Source organism: Coregonus lavaretus, assembly GCF_964263955.1.
Source record: "Coregonus lavaretus genome assembly, chromosome: 33".
In the NCBI taxonomy this organism is placed as follows: domain Eukaryota; kingdom Metazoa; phylum Chordata; class Actinopteri; order Salmoniformes; family Salmonidae; genus Coregonus; species Coregonus lavaretus.
This window is the reverse complement of record NC_140020.1, coordinates 5,602,402-5,621,863: the sequence shown is the minus strand read 5'-3', so window position 1 is coordinate 5,621,863 and position 19,462 is coordinate 5,602,402.

The window sequence follows — 19,462 nt, the reverse complement described above, 5'->3', positions numbered from 1 at the left end:
TGTCTGTCTGTCTGTCTGTCTGTCTGTCTGTCTGTCTGTCTGTCTGTCTGTCTCTCTCTCTCTCTCTCTCTCTCTCTCTCTCTCTCTCTCTCTCTCGCTCTCTTTCCTCGGGCAAAGTGAATTTTACCTTGGGTCTGTGTGATATTAAATGTCATATAGCTTACTCTAAATGTATTTGATTTATTCAACTGAGACTGCAGCAAGTGAGATCTCAAATCAATTTATGAGTAACCTTGTTGAAATGTAAGTTCTCATACAGATGTGTAATTGGTGTGGTTTTCTATCCTCTGTGAGAGCCAAGAGCATCTAAATGATAAACTGTACTGAATATGGTCTGTCAACTGCTGAGCTTGAGGCAGAGGGGTAGAGGAAGTGATGGTTGCATCCCAATATCCTATCCATTCTCCCAAAGTATGCACTTGTTCACTTGACTGGTATATGAAAACGCTGTCTTTCTAGCCTGTGCCTACACCGATCCAATGCTTTTAACCTTGTGGGGAGTACTGAACGAGTACACACTTCAGGAGGAAGAAGAGATTATTGGGATGCAACCAAAGTGTTTTCCAACTGACCAACCAGACATGAGAAAAAAACTAGTCTCATAAGAGTGAATCATCCCAACACACTAGAATAATGCTGAGTTGATCGTGCTGTGATGAACAATATCATCCTGGGTTGTGTTCATTGCGGCGTCCCCAAAAAAGAAGAAAACAAGCATTTCTCATTGGACAAGCCTAGCTAACCCCTCTGTGTTTCAGTCCGTTTTCTTCCGTTTGGTGTCTGATGAACACTACCCAGGTTACTCTGAAACAGAGGGGGCATTTACAACATACAACATCTCTGCCTGGAAAAAAACCTTTGGACTCCAGCCCATCCATAGTGATAAGCCTTCCAGGAGTTAGTTAGTTAGGTGTCTGTGCCTTGCTCCACGGCTTGGCTTGGCTGACGTCAAGTACCCAATCACTGAAGCAGCAGCAGGCTGGTTTCCAGGGAGAACAAACCACTCGACCGCTCTAAAAATATCCTCCTCCAGCCCAGCCCCATTCATATGGGTTGTCGTGGAACCTGTGTGCCTCTCAGTCTTTATTAGCGCATCCACAGCAGGGCATCCATTCAATATCAAATCAAATCAAACCAAATGTTATTTGTCACATGCGCCGAATACAACTGGTCTAGACTTTACTGTGAAATGCTTGCTTACGAGTCCTTCCCTACAATGCAGAGTTTAAAAATAATAATAAAAATGAAATAGTAACACAAGGAATAAAATAAAATACACAAGAATGGAGCTTTATACAAGGGGTACCAGTTCCAGATGAATGTGCAGAGGTACGAGGTATTTGAGGTAGATATGTACATAAAGGCAGGGTAAAGTCACTAGGTATCTGGATAGATAATGATAAGAGTAAAATAAAGAACAGAGTAGCAGCAAAAAATGTGGCAGTCTCAATGTAGTGTGAGTGAGTGAGTGTGTATTTGGTGTGTATATAGTCTAGTGAGTGTGCGTAGGGTCAGTGCAATATAGTTTGGGTACCATTAATTGACTATTTAGCAGTCTGGCTATTAAGCAGTCTGGCTATTAAGCAGTCTCGTGGCTTGGGGGTAGAAGCTGTCTTGGAGCCTGTTGGTCCGAGAGCCGATGCTCCGGTACCGTTTGCCAGACGGTAGAAGAGTGAACAGTCTATGGCTTGGGTGGCTGGAGTCTTTGTCAATTGTTCCAACCCTTCCTCTCACACCGCCTGATATAGAGGTCCTGGATGGCACGGAGCTCGGTCCCAGTGATGTACTGGGCTGTCCACACCACCCTCTGTAGCGCTTTGCGGTCAAGGGTGGTGCATTTGCCCTACCAAGCAGTGATGCAGCCAGTCCAGATGCTCTCGATGGTGCAGCTGGATAACTTTTTGAGGATCCGGTAGCACATGCCAAATCTTTTTACCCTCCTGAGGGAGAAGAGGTGCTGCCGTGTCCTCTTCATGACTGAGGCGGTGTGTTTGGACCATGTTAAGTCCTTAGTGATGTGGAAGCCAAGGAACTTAAAGCTCTCGACCTGCTCCACAACAGCCCTGTCGATGTAAACAGGGGTGCTAGTCACTGTATCTATCAATGTCCATACTCACCACACATTCAATATATCTGTGGTCTATTAGAAGTAGGATCATCTGTTTAGTCATTGGTTTGAATTCTGAGAGGGACGCGACGGTAAGGCGGGAGGAGAGCAAAAGGCAGGGAGAAAAGGAACAAGAGAGAAGGAAGATGATAGATGGGGAGAGAGAGAATGAGAGCGAGAGGAAGAGAGAGAGAGAGAGGGGGGGGGGGGGAGAGAGAGAGGGGGGGAGAGGAAGAGAGACAGACAGACAGATAGATAGATAGATAGATAGATAGATAGATAGATAGATAGATAGATAGATAGATAGATAGATAGATAGATAGATAGATAGATAGATAGATAGATAGATAGATAGATAGATAGATAGATAGATAGATAGATAGATAGATAGATAGATAGATAGATAGATAGATAGATAGATAGATAGATAGATAGATAGATAGATAGATAGATAGATAGATAGATAGATAGATAGATAGATAGATAGATAGATGTATAGCGAGCCGGAGAGAGGTAGGCTACCCTTGAGGAGGGATTATAAATCAATCCGCGGCCGGCCGGTCAGAAATCAAACTGGATGGTCTTCAGAAATAGATGGGAAGGGTTGAGGGTTGCTGAAGGATGGGACTAAAAACAAACAAAAGATAACTATTGTAAAATATGTGTCTTTAAAATGTGTATAGTATGTATAAGCTGGAAGTAGAAGCCTAAGTGTTGTTGTCCATTAGTTTTCTCCAATTAGGGGATGGATGGTAGGGTTAGAGGAAAATAATAAAGGAAAATATATTTAAAAATATATATCTATATTATATATACAGTACCAGTCAAAAGCTTGGACACAACTACTTATTCGAAGGGCTTTTCTGTATTTTTTCTATTTTCTACATTGTAGAATTATAGTGAAGACATCAAACTATGAAATAACACATATGGAATCATGTAGTGTTAAACAAATCCAAATTTATTTTATAGTTTAGATTCTTCAAAGTAGCCACCCTTTGCCTTGATGACAGCTTTGCACACTCTTGGTATTCTCTCAACCAGCTTCATGAAGTGGTCACCTGTAATGCACTTCAATTAACAGGTGTGCCTTGTTAAAAGTTAATTTGTGAGAAGAAAAAAAAATCTTAATGCATTTGAGCCAATGTGTTGTGACAAGGTAGGGGTTGAATACAGAAGACAGCCCTATTTGGTAAAAGACCAAGTCCACATTATGGCAAGAACAGCTCAAATAAGCAAAGACAAACGACAGTCCATCATTACTTTAAAACATGAAGGTCAGTCAATCCGGAAAATTTAAAGAACTTTTCAAGTTTATTCAAGTGCAGTCGCAAAAACCATCAAGCACTATGATGAAACTGGCTCTGATGAGGACCACCACAGGAATGGAAGACCCAGAGTTACCTCTGCTGCAGAGGATATGTTCATTAGAGTTACTAGCCTCAGAAATTGCAGCCCAAATAAATGCTTCACAGTTCAACAGACACATCTCAATATCAACTGTTCAGAGGAAACTGTGTGAATCAGGCCTTCATGGTCAAATTGCTGCAAAGAAACCACTACTAAAGGACACCAATAAGAAGAAGAGACTTGCTTGGGCCAAGAAACATGAGCAATGGACATTAGACCAGTGGAAATCTGTCCTTTGATCTGAGTCCAAATTTGAGATAGGTCATCCGGAGTAGGTGACATAAATTGGAAGTTAACACCGGTCATCCTGAGTAGGTGAACGGGTTAAACAGTCACTAAGGCTTCAAAATATAGAGAACGTGTTAGATAGAGTAGGTCTGATCATCTCATGTGGATGAGTGGTTTGCTTGTACAGTGGGGAAAAAAGTATTTAGTCAGCCACCAATTGTGCAAGTTCTCCCACTTAAAAAGATGAGAGAGGCCTGTAATTTTCATCATAGGTACACGTCAACTATGACAGACAAAATGAGATTTTTTTTCTCCAGAAAATCACATTGTAGGATTTTTAATGAATTTATTTGCAAATTATGGTGGAAAATAAGTATTTGGTCAATAACAAAAGTTTCTCAATACTTTGTTATATACCCTTTGTTGGCAATGACACAGGTCAAACGTTTTCTGTAAGTCTTCACAAGGTTTTCACACACTGTTGCTGGTATTTTGGCCCATTCCTCCATGCAGATCTCCTCTAGAGCAGTGATGTTTTGGGGCTGTCGCTGGGCAACACGGACTTTCAACTCCCTCCAAAGATTTTCTATGGGGTTGAGATCTGGAGACTGGCTAGGCCACTCCAGGACCTTGAAATGCTTCTTACGAAGCCACTCCTTCGTTGCCCGGGCGATGTGGTTGGGATCATTGTCATGCTGAAAGACCCAGCCACGTTTCATCTTCTATGCCCTTGCTGATGGACGGAGGTTTTCACTCAAAATCTCACGATACATGGCCCCATTCATTCTTTCCTTTACACGGATCAGTCGTCCTGGTCCCTTTGCAGAAAAACAGCCCCAAAGCATGATGTTTCCACCCCCATGCTTCACAGTAGGTATGGTGTTCTTTGGATGCAACTCAGCATTCTTTGTCCTCCAAACACGACGAGTTGAGTTTTTACCAAAAAGTTCTATTTTGGTTTCATCTGACCATATGACATTCTCCCAATCCTCTTCTGGATCATCCAAATGCACTCTAGCAAACTTCAGACGGGCCTGGACATGTACTGGCTTAAGCAGGGGGACACGTCTGGCACTGCAAGATTTGAGTCCCTGGCGGCGTAGTGTGTTACTGATGGTAGGCTTTGTTACTTTGGTCCCAGCTCTCTGCAGGTCATTCACTAGGTCCCCCCGTGTGGTTCTGGGATTTTTGCTCACCGTCCTTGTGATCATTTTGACCCCACGGGGTGAGATCTTGCGTGGAGCCCCAGATCGAGGGAGATTATCAGTGGTCTTGTATGTCTTCCATTTCCTAATAATTGCTCCCACAGTTGATTTCTTCAAACCAAGCTGCTTACCTATTGCAGATTCAGTCTTCCCAGCCTGGTGCAGGTTCACAATTTTGTTTCTGGTGTCCTTTGACAGCTCTTTGGTCTTGGCCATAGTGGAGTTTGGAGTGTGACTGTTTGAGCTTGTGGACAGGTGTCTTTTATACTGATAACAAGTTCAAACAGGTGCCATTAATACAGGTAACGAGTGGAGGACAGAGGAGCCTCTTAAAGAAGAAGTTACAGGTCTGTGAGAGCCAGAAATCTTGCTTGTTTGTAGGTGACCAAATAGTTATTTTCCACCATAATTTGCAAATAAATTCATTAAAAATCCTACAATGTGATTTTCTGGATTTTCTTTTCTCAATTTGTCTGTCATAGTTGACGTGTACCTATGATGAAAATTACAGGCCTCTCTCATCTTTTTAAGTGGGAGAACTTGCACAATTGGTGGCTGACTAAATACTTATTTTCCCCACTGTATATTAGGGGGAAAATATAATTAATTTGGTTAGGTCGTTAGATCTGTTTCCAAATCAATGAATGTGGGGTTGACTCGTTGACTGCTAAGTTGTTTACGTTGAGCGTGTGAGATCTGTGTCCTTCAAAGCTATTTTCTGATAAAGTGTGGTATGTGCCAGATACTAAAACTACTGACCATTATAATTGGAATAAAGGAGGATTAACTTGTCATTTCAATAAAGCATAGATTCTGCATCGCTGATCAGAGTCTAGGTTTTCTAAGTATAGTTTAACTATGGTTGTGGGTTGTTTAGATTGACGGAACAGTCAGGATAAGACTGGACGATTTAGCAGCCTGCGTCTTTTCAGACTGAAGGACTCACTTATTCAACGGGAAAGAAGGAGGAGTGACTATAGTCTAATCAGAAAGGACAGTTACATACATTTGAATAGTGGACTGGCAATTGCGATAGAGTTATGGCCATAATTTGAATTGTTTAGGTAGACTGGAATGAAAGTAAGGTCTTTTAATAATATAAATATAAATATACTATTAGTTATTGTTGGGTTGTGAATAGACTTTACTAATGCCATGATCTAGTTCTCGGGTAAAAGAGAGTCGTACTTGCTTGACTGTATCGAGCTGAAAGAGATATTTGAAGCAAGTTTGAATAGTTGGATGGAAAACATTTATTTGACAAATTCTAATTGTTATTACTTTATTCTATAGTTTGCGTGACACCAGTGATGTATGCGAATAGTTGGTGAATTCTAGAACGATAATTTATTTTCGTTACGTGAACCAGGGGATGCAAGGAGCTTTGGCTATTATGCTGAGGGAATAGCACCAATTTATAGTGGGCTCTAGATTTGTTGAATAAACAAACTTATATTTTAAACTAAAGTAATGCAATAGGCTACAATTATAACATTATCAGAAAAAGGCACTATACGCTCATCTGTGGTCCTCTGTAGCTCAGCTGGTAGAGCACGGCGCTTGTAACGCCAGGGTAGTGGGTTCGATCCCCGGGACCACCCATACACAAACATTTATGCACGCATGACTGTAAGTCGCTTTGGATAAAAGCGTCTGCTAAATGGCATATTATTATTATCTGGAAAAAGCAAATCTAAGACACAGAAGGACAATAAAAAAAACAGAAAAATAATGGATACTAGGGGTGCCCAGAGAATCCTAAAGGGGAGGGTCAGCTAATGGCAGTAACTATGCAGGCTGATGAAGAACCTATGCTAAAGGTTCAGGTGAAGAATAGAGGCACCCCAATGATGATAGATACTGGAGCAATTTACTCATGTGTAAGTCCAAATTATGCCTCTCACCAACCCCATGTCAGGCAAAGATGCACAGACAATAGAATTTTCATGACAAACGCAGTTAATACATATGACAGTTCCAGTAGAATAAGAAGCAGGAAAAAGTTATGTGTACATATATTAGTGTCAGAACTGATTATGAGGTATCAAAATGGAAACTAACTAAATGTGTACTTTTTCTTTCAGGAAAAAGGGGGGAGTGATTCTCTTTTCTTTTAAATATTTTCTGAGACTATAAATAAGGCCTGGCCATTTTTTGTTTGTTTATTGTTTTACTATATGGTGTTCGAATAACTACAAACAAATCACTTAGTATGAAATGTTAGCTGTATAGGATTTTTATTTCTATTTTGGGTTTTTTGATGGGATGGAAGTGAAATATCTTAAAGGGGCATACACATATAATTTGGGTTAATATTTACTGAGGGATAAGTAAATATGTGTGATTTATTTTGAAAAGAGCTGTACTAAGGACTTACTGTACACTCGGGATACAACATTTATGAAATGTCTTGATGGTTGTTAATGAGTAGTATACTATTGGATGAAACAATTCATTGAATGACTTCAATAACCTCTGAAATCTGTCCTGGCTTTATAGTGTGACCTGATCACCCGCACTGTAAATTCTAGAGGCATGCTGAATTAGGGGGTTAGATATAATAAGGGTAATTGTGAAGAAGTTTATAATTTTGAAAAAATCCTATGTATTAGTCCAAACAGGACAAGGATGAAGTGAGAGAGTTAGTCCTGAAGGAGAGGTATTCCTTGAATAGTGTTATGGGATACAGTTAAGTAAAGATATGCTCAAGGTTTGTCATTTTAAGTTTAGTTATTATTTTTGGTTTGATAGGCAATATTGTTGTTGTTTAGTTTTTTGAACACATGAATCACGATGTGATGCATGTGTTCAAGGGGGGAAGTTGGGCTTACAGAGGTTTTAATGTTTTATAATGGTTTATGGAAATATGCAAGGTATTAAGGATATGAGCAGTAGTACTACTGTGTTATGGGTTAGGTTAAATCTTTTTTGTTTTTGTAATAGGAGGCATGGTGTAGAGGAGGTCTGTCTATGAAATAAGTGGATGACAACAAGCTGGAAGCAGGTGTGCTTCATAATCTCAAGTCTTCTCTTGACGGATGAGAGGACATAAGTAGCATACTGTGTCTCACCTAACCTAACAATGTTCTTAAGATTTTCTTTTCATGGGTGAAAATAACTCTGCCCAACTGAGTAGGAGAATCTGAGTATTTTCTGCGCCCTGGAGACTATGTGATGGCAAAAGACTACAGAAGAAAGAGCTGGAAAGACCCTATGTGGAGGGGCCCGTACCAGGTGTTGTTGGCTACCTCAATGATGGTAAAAGTGGGTGAGACCGATACTTAGATCCATGTTTCCCACTATAGGAGTGTTCCATCCCCAGGAGAGGAAGACGGCCCACCATTGGGTAGCATGGTTGTCTGTTGTGTTTGTCTGTGCTTGTGTCTTTGCAGCAGTAACTCCGAGGTTCCGTATGGGTAGGCTGATAGAAGGACACTCTTCACAGACCGATGTCGATAGATTGAGAGGGACTCTGGCTGATCCGGAGACCCTAGTGACGGAAGAAGGTTAACAGCTAAAGTGACCATACATCGTCGTCCAGGTTACACCAACAGCGGTACGGATAGAGGGGAGCGCGATCGGGTATCATCTAAACCATTGTACCAGAGTGAGGGAACTGATGACTAAGAGACCACCGAGAGATTCCAGACCACCGAGAGATTCCAGACCTCCAAGACGCACCAGATATCCTCATCATTGATTTCTCTGTACTTGACTAGTTCCCTAAGAATAAGGGGAATGGGGTACTGATCAAATCAAATCAAATCAAATCAAATGTTATTGGTCACATGCGCCGAATACAACAGGTGCAGACATTACAGTGAAATGCTTACTTACAGCCCTTAACCAACAGTGCATTTATTTTAAACAAAAAAAGTAAGAATAAAACAACAACAAAAAAAGTGTTGAGAAAAAAAGAGCAGAAGTAAAATAAAGTGACAGTAGGGAGGCTATATATACAGTAAAATCAAGTGACAGTAGGGAGGCTATATATACAGTAAAATCAAGTGACAGTAGGGAGGCTATATATACAGGGGGGTACCGTTGCAGAGTCAATGTGCGGGGGCACCGGCTAGTTGAGGTAGTTGAGGTAATATGTACATGTGGGTAGAGTTAAAGTGACTATGCATAAATACTTAACAGAGTAGCAGCAGCGTAAAAAGGATGGGGTGGGGGGGCAGTGCAAATAGTCCGGGTAGCCATGATTAGCTGTTCAGGAGTCTTATGGCTTGGGGGTAGAAGCTGTTGAGAAGTCTTTTGGACCTAGACTTGGCACTCCGGTACCGCTTGCCGTGCGGTAGCAGAGAGAACAGTCTATGATAATAGCAGAGAGCAGAAGAACAAGACATAGAAGGGATATAGACAGGATTAGAATGTATATTCATGCACAGGCAGGAACCATAACTAAAATGCAGGAAGGGATCACTATTAAAATACAAGGGTTAAAATATTATTGGTGTGTGAGGAACCAGCACAAAGAGTATGGGGAAGTCACATGGGGTAGTGTGACCTTAAGATAATGAAAGAAAGAGACAGGTGAATCATAGACATAAGGAGAACAGTCCAAGATTTAGATAAACAATTTGATGTAGTATTTAGTGTTAGATTTCCAGGGGGAAGTGTTATTGGAGTAGTTATTCCTTGGGAAAGTGCATTAAACCCTGTACATGTTAGAGCCATACCAAATACAGAAGAAAGGGAATTGAAGGAGCCGTTAAACAATGATAGGTATAGATGAGTACAATATATTACATTAAAATTAAATAAAAGAAAATAGTCTAATATGCACCACATCTCCGTTTTAAATAGTTAACAGTAGTTCAACATCTTCACAGTTACTAGGACTGTGTGCTAGGATTCAATCACAACTTTTGTAATATTTAGGAAATTCTAACTATAAACAATGTTATGATCAACCAGGATGAGGAGAGAAGTGTAAGCAATTGTTAGAATAGGAACAAGGAAAAGGGAAACACCAGAGTAATGTCAAATAGATTATGAGCAAAAATATAGGAATGTTACAGTAAAACAATTGGGTTATATAATTTGGGAGAATTCAAGGGAGTACGTGAAATCAGGGGGTGTTTAAACAGATAGCCTTTGGAATACAGGGACCCCTCAAAGAAAAATCTATCAGGCATTAGATAGAAATGGGTATTAAGAATGAGTGATGAAACATAATGATTTGTCATGTAGTGTCACGTTCGTTGATAAACGGGTCAGACCAAGGCGCAGCGTGATATGCAAACATGTTTATTTGAACCGAATAAACACACGACAAAACAATAAACGAAACGACACATGAAGTCCTAAGGTAACACAACAAACCTTATACAGAACAAGATCCCACAACCCACTAGTGCCAATAGGCTGCCTAAGTATGGTCCCCAATCAGAGACAACGAGCGACAGCTGCCTCTGATTGGGAACCACACCGGCCAACATAGATCTAGACCTACTAGATCGAAAACATAGAACTTCACAACATAGAAAATCACACCCTGACTCAACAAATAAGAGTCCCCAGAGTCAGGGCATGACAGTACCACCACCCCCCCCCCCCCCCCCCCCCCAAAGGTGCGGACTCCGACCGCACAACCTTTACTTAACAGGGTAGGGGCCGGGTGGGCGGATCCGGCTCAGGGCGTGACGACCTCTCACTCTTCGCCTCCCTGTTGCGCCCCTGGTCTGGTCTAGACCTCGGCGCGTTGCTTCCCCTCTCCTTCCTCCCACTATACTCCAAGCCCTGTCTGGACCCTGGTGTGGGAGACCCCGGAGCTGGACCAGGCTCCGGTGGAGCGGACTGCTCAGGCTCCGGACTGGAGCCGCTGACCGGAGCTGGACTGGGCACCGGTGGAGCGGACTGCTCTGGCTCCGGAGTGGAGCCGCTGACCGGATCTGGACTTGACCCCGGTGGAGCGGACTGCTCTGGCTCCGGAGTGGAGCAGCTGACCGGAGCTGGATCAGGCACCGGTGGAGCGGACTGCTCTGGCTCTGGAGTGGAGCCGCTGACCGGAGCTGGACTGGACCCCGGTGAAGCGGATTGCTCTGGCTCCGGAGTGGAGCAGCTGACCGGAGCTGAACTGGGCGCCGGTGGAGCGGACTGCTCTGACTCCGGAGTGGAGCAGGCACCGGTGGAACAGGCAAGGGCCGTGCCGGACTGGACACACGCACAACTGGCTTGGTGCGAGGAGCAGGAACAGGCCGGACCGGGCTGGCGACGCGCACCACTGGCTTGGTGAGGGGAGCAGGAACGGGCCGTACCGGACTGGCGACGCGCACCACTGGCCTGGTGCGGGGAGCAGGAACAGGCCGGGCCGGCGACGCCCACCACTGGCTTGGTGCGAGGGTCAGGAACAATCCGGGCCGGGCTGGCGACGCGCACCACTGGCTTGGTGCGAGGGACAGGAACAGGCCGGGCTGGGGTGGCAACGCGCACCACTGGCTTGGTGCGAGGGGCAGGAACAGGCCGTGCCGGGCTGGCGACGCGCACCACTGGCTTGGTGCGAGGGGCAGGAACAGGCCGGGCCGGGCTGGCGACGCGCACCTCTGGCTTGGTGCGTGGGGCAGGAACAGGCCGGACCGGGCTGGCAACGCGCACCACTGGCTTGGTGCGAGGGACAGGAACAGGCCGGGCCAGGCTGGCGACGCGCACCACTGGCTTGGTGCGAGGGTCAGGAACAATCCGGGCCAGGCTGGCGACGCGCACCACTGGCTTGGTGCGAGGGGCAGGAACAGGCCGGGCCGGGCTGGTGACGCGCACCACTGGCTTGGTGCGAGGAGCAGGAACAGGCCGGGCCGGGCTGGCAACGCGCACCACTGGCTTGGTGCGGGGAGCAGGAACGGGCCGTACCGGACTGGCGACGCGCACCACTGGCCTGGTGCGGGGAGCAGGAACAGGCCGGGCCGGGCTGGCGATGCGCACCACTGGCTTGGTGCGAGGAGCAGGAACAGGCCGGGCCGGGCTGGTGACGCGCACCACTGGCTTGGTACAGGGAGCAGGAACGGGCCGTACCAGACTGGCGACGTGCACCACTGGCCTGGTGCGGGGAGCAGGAACAGGCCGGGCCGGGCTGGCGACGCGCACCACTGGCTTGGTGCGAGGAGCAGGAACAGGCCGGGCCGGGCTGGCGACGCGCACCACTGGCTTGGTGCGAGGGACAGGAACAGGCCGGACCGGACTGGCGACGCGCACCACTGGCTTGGTGCGAGGGGCAGGAACAAGCCGGGCCGGGCTGGCGACGCGCACCACTGGCTTGGTGCGAGGGGCAGGAACAGGCCGGGCCGGGCTGGCGACGCGCACCACTGGCTTGGTGCGAGGGACAGGAACAGGCCGGGCTGGGGTGGCAACGCGCACCACTGGCTTGGTGCGAGGGGCAGGAACAGGCCGTGCCGGGCTGGCGACGCGCACCACTGGCTTGGTGCGAGGGGCAGGAACAGGCCGGGCCGGGCTGGCGACGCGCACCTCTGGCTTGGTGCGTGGGGCAGGAACAGGCCGGACCGGGCTGGCAACGCACACCACTGGCTTGGTGCGAGGGGCAGGAACAGGCCGGGCCAGGCTGGCGACGCGCACCACTGGCTTGGTGTGGGGAGCAGGAACGGGCCGTACCGGACTGGCGACGCGCACCACTGGCCTGGTGCGGGGAGCAGGAACAGGCCGGGCCGGGCTGGTGATGCGCACCACTGGCTTGGTGCGAGGACCAGGAACAGGCCGGGCCGGGCTGGTGACGCGCACCACTGGCTTGGTGCGGGGAGCAGGAACGGGCCGTACCAGACTGGCGACGCGCACCACTGGCCTGGTGCGGGGAGCAGGAACAGGCCGGGCCGGGCTGGCGACGCGCACCACTGGCTTGGTGCGAGGAGCAGGAACAGGCCGGGCCGGGCTGGCGACGCGCACCACTGGCTTGGTGCGAGGGACAGGAACAGGCCAGACCGGGCTGGCGACGCGCACCACTGTCTTGGTGCGAGGGGCAGGAACAAGCCGGGCCGGGCTGGCGACGCGCACCACTGGCTTGGTGCGAGGGGCAGGAACAGGCCGGGCCGGGCTGGCGACTCGCACCACTGGCTTGGTGCGAGGGGCAGGAACAGGCCGGGCCGTGCTGGCGACGCGCACCACTGGCTTGGTGCGAGGGGCAGGAACAGGCCGGGCCGGGCCGGGCTGGCGACGCGCACCACTGGCTTGGTGCGAGGGGCAGGAACAGGCCGGGCCGGGCTGGCGACGCGCACCACTAGCTTGGTGCGAGGGGCAGGAACAGGCCGGGCCGGGCTGGCGACGCGCACCACTGGCTTGGTGCGTGGGGCAGGAACAGGCCGGACCGGGCTGGCAACGCGCCCCACTGGCTTGGTGCGAGGGGCAGGAACAGGCCGGGCCGGGCTGGCGACGCGCACCACTGGCTTGGTGCGAGGGACAGGAACAGGCCGGGCCGGGCTGGCGACGCGCACCACTGGCTTGGTGCGAGGGACAGGAACAGGCCCGGCCAGGCTGGCGACGGGCACCACTGGCTTGGTGCGAGGGACAGGAACAGGCCGGACCGGGCTGGGGACGCGCACCACTTGCTTGGTGTGAGGAGCGGGTCTGGGTTCCTTTATTAACCCCCACTCCTTCTGCTGCTTAACCAGCTCCTCTCGCCGTGCCTCTACACATTCCTTCTCCCTTATAGCCTCCTGTAGCGCCTCCCTCTGACCGAATAACAACTGCTCCCTCTGAACCAATAGCCCCCGTAACATGGTGGCCTCCTCTCCTAACCTGCAGATTCGCCCTTCCACGGCCTCCTGCTGCCTCGTCATCCACCCCATTTGCCCCCCCAAAATTTTTTCTTGGGGTTGCCTCTCGGGTCTCCGTCGTCAGCACGGTTGGCGCCGTTTCTCCTCTCCTGCCTGAGCATCTACCTTCACCCATGGCCCTTTCCTCGCAAATTTCTCCTCCCATGACCACCATTTGCCCACCTGTGACATGGCTATTCTTTTGACTGGTACTGCATATTTACAAAAAACACATATGGGGCATTGGAAATAATGCAGACAATTACATTGATGTTAGCCACAGTCTATCTGCAATATTAAAGCTGATCTACCCCCTATTTTTCTATAGTTTTTTTAACACACTAAATGTGATCTATTAAAACTGTTTCTATTTAGACGCGACCATGTGATGTGGGCTATCAGTCCCAGGGTAGCTATGGAGACCCAGATAAGAAGCTATACCAGGCTGTTATAAGACTCCACGCCCCTCCACAGCCTCACACACAAACACATTTTAAAAGGGATGCTAGTGAGTTTCTGATCCATTTGTGTCCTCATAAGTCTCTGAGGGAATGCTCCAGCCGTCTTTAAACCTTTTTATACAGCATTAAATAGTAAGGACACTCAGAACAACACAGAACTGCAGCCCGGTTCCTCAGTGTGTGTCCCAATAATACAGGGTTCCCCAACTGGCGGCCCGCTGGTGCTTTTATTTGGCCCCCCAAGTTTAAAAATGTAATAATTAATTGTTGGACATAAAAAAACTGTAAAAACACCAGGGAATCAGCTCCAAGTGATTTTAATTTGGGAAATCTGTTCCCAAGTACTTCCACGCATAATAGAGAGACACGTGATAATTTACAAATGTATGCAAGGTTTGAAATTATTATGTTTTAGTGAAATATTATATCTGTTTGGGCTTCTTGCAGTCAATTTGCAGTCTACAAGTTATTTGTAATGATGTTCCGGCCCCCCGACCTTTCACTACTGACCGAATCTAGTTGATTGATCTCATTATAACAAGGTGTGAGTCCCAATAATATCTCCTTTCTCCCAGAGTGTGCACTTGTTTTCTACCTCCCACAAATCTAAACGCATTGGAAACGCACACCTGTTTAGGCGAGGTGCTGGCTAGGGGAATTTCCACCATATTTATTATACCAGTCATTTTCTTTCAAATTAGTGAAGGGATGTGAACAAGTGCACACTTCGGGAGAAAGGAACTATAATTGGGACTCACTCACACTTCATTAGGCAGCCTTTGCTGTAATGAGGTGGTCTGAAACAAAGCATCCAATATGTGCGTCCTCTTTCCTATCCCCCAAGAGCTCTGTGTGATTTTAATACCAGCTCAGTTTGTTGGCATGCTGAGTCATGGGCTATGTCCCAAACGGCACCCTTTTCCCTATGTAGTGCACTATTTTTTACCATGGCCAATAGGGATCTGGTCAAAAGTAGTGTACTATATAGGGAATATGTTGCCATTTGGAAGAGAACCATGGTTATTCCGCTTCAGGGGCTCTGGGTACACTCTTTCGCTCCAATCTCGACTAGCACTCATTTGAGGCAGAGTATTTCTGTAAAACTCTATGGGTTCATCTTCTACTGTTTGAAGTTGAACCAATGCCAGGGGCTCTGTAGACTACTGCTGGTGAGCTCATTAATCAAATCGAATCAAATTTAATTTGTCACATGCACCGTATATAACCTTACCGTGAAATGCTTACTTACAAGCCCTTAACCAACAATGCAGTTTTAAGAAAATAGAGTTAAGAAAATATTTACTAAATAAACTGAAGTAAAAAAAGTAATAAAGTGATACAAGTTGGGCTACTGTATATTTATGACTAGTGTCTTTTCATTACAAACAGGGAAGCAGTAATGAAATAGGCTGCACATGTAGCATAACTGTAGTAGAATCAAGGCAGAGATAATGCAATTAAGATCAACCAGGATAGGCAAAGATAATTCAAATGATCACCATGTCATTATCATCCAAAAACCCAAACTATCATCTGAGAACCTAATGTGCATGACACAAACTATTCCAAATGAATGTGAGCCAATCTCTGTTGTACTGTACTCTCTGACCTCAGGTGACCCCAGGCACCTTTAATAATCATTTGGTCCTAAGATCCTGGAATTGCATTTCACCATGTCTGTGCACACTATCAAGTAAATTAGCCTACATTAGAATCTATGGTGTGGCCGGAGGGATAACCAAGGGAACCAACAGCAGGGGTATATTCATTAGTGCACACCGTAGAAAACTGTTTTGCAACTGAAACAAGGGTTTCTTATTGGACAAATTCAGTTAGTTCCTCCCGTTTTCAGCCCTGTTTGCTTCCCTTCTGTTTGTCTCCTAGAGTAAATACACCCCTGTTGTTCTTTCACTAAACACATACTGTATAAAGCAGGTTTGGGGTCAATTCAGAATTTCAGAATGTAATTAAATTTTTAACAATTAATTTAATGCATTCTTGGAAATGTATTTTTTTGTATATTTAAAACATTGTTAATAATGTTTTTTAAGAAAATGGGTTTTAAAAATGAAATGTTTCAACCTCATACTACATGGTAGTGGTAACCTTACAGGATATCCAAATAAACATTATTATGATGATGTGTAGCCATTTGAGTTTCATTGGATTAAATTCTACTTTCTTTAATTCAAATTCAATTCAAATTCTGCTTCCTGTGGGGTGTGGCCAATTAAAATTAAAATTCAAGAATTGAATTGGAATTAAAGAGCAATTTCTGAACTCAATTTAGAATTGACCCCAACACTGGTATAAAGCTCCAAAGGCTCATGTGACTGTTTATGCAAATAGATGCTAAGAGAAACAAACACTACAAACAAATCAACACAGCAAGCCAAAGTCACTGATCTCTCCCTCACACCATCTTATCAAGCAGGTTATTCCTGGCTGACACAAAGATTTGGCACAATAGAGAGAAATAGTAATGGCGTCTTTTTTTAGGCACTAACTCTGCCATTGGTTAGTTGGACAAAGCCTATAGGCAAATGAATGGTGTTTTTGGAGTGTTTTTGGGTAAAAAGCTCAGGAGATCTTATACGTTTTGTTCTATGAGATAATCTTAATCAGCTAACGTCACTTTTTGTGAATTTTGAAGCATTTATGTAATAAAAAAAAGCACATTAAGTACATAAAGGCTTCATAAATCATAAAGTTCATGTTAACTGACTGAGATTATCTCATAGAACAAAACGTATAAGATCTCCTAAACCTGTGTTAACCTCTGACCTTGTTTTCTGCGTTTATCGCAAAAACCCTATTCCTCGCCCATTAGTTTTCCCCATAGGGATGGCTGAACGAACTACATTTTAGTCATTTAGCAGACGCTCTTATCCAGAGCGACTTACAGTTAGTGAATACATATTTTATGTATTTTTCACACTGGCCCCCCCGTGGGAATCGAACCCACAACCCTGGCGTTGCAAACGCCATGCTCTATCAACTGAGCTACATCCCTGCCAGCCATTCCCTCCCCTACCCTGGACGATGATGGGCCAATTGTGCGCCGCCCATGAGTCTCCCGGTCACGGCCGGCTGCGACAGAGCCTGGAACTAGAGGTAACTAATTTCCGGGTTTTAGGACTACAAGCTGGCGAGCTCTATTAGCCTAGTTCAGTGGTGGTTGGAGGGAGACATGTTGATAACATGATAGATTAATTATTAATGACTAGTTATTACACCCTGAAACTGTGTATAATGTGTTAGAAATGTGTGAGTGTAGGACCAGTAAAGACTACTATTTAGCAATGTGAGTAAGAGTTAGGCCAGACAACAAAGGACAAGGAGAAAGGCTACAGGCAACTGAGAAACCAAGATAACTGAGGAATTTAGGGAGGAGAGCAACTGTTATGAAAACATGGTGCAGAATATTGTGAGAACGGCAATAACTGAGGAATGCAGGGAGTAGGCTATGATAAGAAAGTGTGTATGTATGTGTGTGTGTCTGCATGTGTGTGTGTGTGTGTATGTATGTGTGTATGCATGTGAGTATATGTGTGTGTGTGTGAACTGATGGTCAGGAGAGCAGTTTTAGAGTGGAAAACGACAGCCCGCCTACAGAGGGGAGGGATTTTTTTGTATGACGTATGAGTATAAAAGATGGACTCTGAAATTGTGATGGCAGAATTCTCAATGAATAAAGATCTCTGACTATGCAGATCGGGACTCTGTCCGTTACTTAAATCCCAAAAGACTTACAACCTTTTGGGAGCCACACAGAGACACAGAATAGTTTGATAAATAATTCACATAACATAACCATATTGCGAATCGCATCTCTGCATGTCTGGCAGACATATCAGTGTGGATGTCGGATCACCACCTCAAGCTGAACCTCGGCAAGATGGAGCTGCTCTTCCTCCCGGGGAAGTACTGCCCGCTCCATGATCTCGTCATCACGGTTGACAACTCCATTGTGTCCTCCTCCCAGAGTGCAAAGAACCTTGGCGTGACCCTGGACAACACCCTGTCGTTCTCCGCTAACATCATAGTGGTGACCCGATCCTGCAGGTTCATGCTCTACAACATTCGCAGAGTACGACCCTACCTTACACAGAAAGCGGCACAGGTCCTAATCCAGGCACTTGTCATCTCCCGTCTGGATTACTGCAACTCGCTGTTGGCTGGGCTCCCTGCCTGTGCCATTAAACCCCTACAACTTATCCAGAACGCTGCAGCCCGTCTGGTGTTCAACCTTCCCAAGTTCTCTCATGTCACCCCGCTCCTCCGCACACTCCACTGGCTTCCAGTTGAGGCTTGCATCTACTACAAGACCATGGCGCTTGCCTACGGAACTAATAATAATAATATGCCATTTAGCAGACGCTTTTATCCAAAACAACTTACAGTCATGTGCACATACATTTTTACGTATGGGTGGTCCCGGGGATCGAACCCACTACCCTGGCGTAACGAGCGCCATGCTCTACCAATTGAGCTACAGAGGACCACAAGCTGTGAGGGGAACGGCACCTCCTTACCTTCAGGATCAGACCCTACACCCAAAAGAGGGCACTACGTTCATCCACCTCTGGCCTGCTAGCTCCCCTACCTCTACGGAAGCACAGTTCCCGCTCAGCCCAGTCAAAGCTATTCGCTGCTCTGGCACCCCAATGGTGGAACAAGCTCCCCCACGACGCCAAGACAGCGGAGTCACTGACCACCTTCCAGAGACACTTGAAACCCTACCTCTTTAAGGAATACCTGGAATAGTATAAAGTAATCCTTCTTCCCCCACCCCGCATTTAAAAAAAAATGGAAAAAAAAGGTGGTTGTCCCACTGGCTATCATAAATTGAATGCACCAATTTGGAAGTCGCTCTGGATAAGAGAGTCTGCTGAATGATGTAAATGTAAATGTAATGTTGGATGGGTGGGAGTGGGGGAAGGGAGTCGGAGGTTGGGGGTGAAGACTGAACAGCGGCAGAGGAGCCTCACTTATTTTTCTTCTTCCTTTTTCTCTCTCTTTACATACTAAATGTGTTGTTACTTTTTTGCTCTGTGATCCGAGCTAACTATTAAAGTATATGAATTTGTGTATTGTGCATGTAGCCCCCACTTTTGTTTTAGGTCACACAAAAAAAGCACGCAATTGTTGTGGACAAAGAGGAGAAACTCTCTCGTTCGTTGTTTCATGAAATGCGTTTATCCTCAGTTTTAACTAATTTATAATATAATTAGAAAAGTAGCTAGCTTTGAATTGGTTTCAAAACAACCTTTCTCAGTAGGGCGCTGC